Source organism: Cervus canadensis, chromosome 14 (assembly GCF_019320065.1).
Source record: "Cervus canadensis isolate Bull #8, Minnesota chromosome 14, ASM1932006v1, whole genome shotgun sequence".
NCBI lineage: Eukaryota > Metazoa > Chordata > Mammalia > Artiodactyla > Cervidae > Cervus > Cervus canadensis.
This window is the reverse complement of record NC_057399.1, coordinates 5,144,137-5,146,334: the sequence shown is the minus strand read 5'-3', so window position 1 is coordinate 5,146,334 and position 2,198 is coordinate 5,144,137. Positions and strand designations below refer to the sequence as shown.

The window sequence follows — 2,198 nt, the reverse complement described above, 5'->3', positions numbered from 1 at the left end:
GTCAATGTATGGCAAAAACCACTACAATATTGTAAAGTAATTAGCCTCCAACTAATAAAAATAAATGGCAAAAAAAAAAAGAAGGAAAGGACAAAAAAAAAAAAAAAGAATATGGCAATATAAATATCTGAAAAGCATCTCTTAGGTGTTTGAAACAAAATGTATAAGTCATTCCTAACTATTTGGAGCTTTACAGACAGAAAATAGTTAACATTTAAAAGTCCTGGAAGCTTTTTCCTTGGTTAATAACATTAATGGTTTGCCTTTGATCAAATTCCTTCCTTTTTAAACATGGATAAAAGTATTACATAGGTCCACTGTTAAGACAACATGCTGCAAATTAAATCTGGTATAATGTATTCCAACAAAGCTTAGAAAATAAAAGGTGTTGTGGTGGCTTTGGACCAAGTTTAATAGTCGTCTCCACGGCTGACAACTTCTTTACATGTTGGACGCAAAAGTATGGTGTGTTCAAACTGTGCTGTATATGATCGTTTAATGTCACATAATGGTGGATATGGGTCTACAATGCCCAAGTCACACAGATTCTTCAGAGCCATCAAGTATTTACTTTCTCCCAAATGATCCAGCCATCTGCAGCAGAAGGCAAGAGTGCCAAGTTTTCATTGATGATATTTAACAAGTGTTTTGTTCTTGGAAGCCTTGTTGGCACATGTCCAACATCAAAATTTTTCATGTAACGTGAACATTCCATATCATCATGAACCACACATTCTCCTGTGCTACCAAAGGTTTCAATGGCATATACTTCTCCTTCCTCCATTCTTGTTGCCTCTCCTCCTTTCACAATGGGTACTGTTTTCCCAGCATGTATTCTATATGGCCCAATTGAATGTCCATTTAGATTACAGATTGGTTTCACTTGATATGTCTTCCCATCTATTTCAACTTCATAGGATTCCATAACTTCTTGGATAGCCTCACCAACATCACAGAGATGAACATCAATTCCGGCACACTTTATTCCAGTGTTAGTGGCATCTTTTACAGCTTTTAATAATGTATCATATTTGGGATTAAAAGTGACAGTAAAAGCACAATCGATAATCCTACCACTTATATGTGTTCCAAAGTCTATCTTACAGATGTCATCATACTGCAATACTGTTGTGTCACCAGCATTGGGAGTATAATGGGCAGCACAGTTATTCAGAGAACACCCAGTAGGAAATGCCAGGCCTGCGTTTAATCCATTCTCTTTTATTAATGTTCGTGAACAGTCTTCCAACTTCTCACAGATTTCTATCATTGTCATCCCAGGCTTGATCCAGCTCATAACATATTTTCTAACTTGTCGATGTGCTTCTGCAGCTTCTCGAAAATCATTCCAAATCTCTTCACTAGCTTGATCTAATGCTTTCTTTTCTTCACTTGTAGTTCTCCAAGCAGCTGTTCGCCCATCTTGTGTGGGTGGGTATTCGCGTTCTTATCCTTTGGGAAATACACCATTAGGATACAGGTCACATATTGGAACTGAGGGAGGGTATGTTTGAATTTTTGGTCCTCTCTTCTTCTTCTTTCCAGCTGCTCCATCTCCATCTCCATCTTCACCGTCATCATCTCTTTCTTTCTCTTCCAATGCTTGTTTTTCCAATTGTCTTGCCACCTCATCAACTGAGGCTCCTGCTTCTTTATCAGGTTCCTGTTGCCCGGGGGCAGCCCCTTTACTCTTCTTCTTCTTCCGTCTTTTATTCCTGGCCGCCTCCTCAGCCGTAGAGGCAGCTCCCTCCTCCCTGTCGTCTGGATCCAGGTGGCCATTCAGGTGGCTCCCGCAGGACGCTGCCTCCTCCACACCCGCCATGTTGCCCAAGAGAGCACCAGGCACTGAAACAGAAGAACGAGGGCAGCTCCTTCTTCACCCACCTACACCAGCGACTCCGGAAGTTGCTCTCCAAGCCTATTCCTTTCCATTAATTACTTATTCCTTCACTAGGCATTGTCTGGCTTGTGGAGGACAAAAGGCGGGAAATATCAGTCGTTTTCCCCTTGAGGGTAAGAGATCAGTTAGGCTGTCTCTGGGTCCTTGGACCTTTAAACTGTGAACCCTGCATGTGTTTCTGTCAGCCTTCCATGCCTCATGGATTGGTCCATATGCATTGCGAGCAGAATGAAGTGGATGCAAGGGGATTGGGCACAGGGGGCAGTTGGGGTTGGGGTCAGGAGTGGAAGGACGAGAG

The 2,198-nt window shown here is 41.9% G+C and overlaps 1 pseudogene; it reads right to left on the bottom strand.

Moving 5' to 3' along the window:
• Positions 1-395: 395 nt before the first annotated feature.
• Positions 396-1,822, bottom strand: LOC122453081 (annotated as a pseudogene).
• Positions 1,823-2,198: the final 376 nt, after the last annotated feature.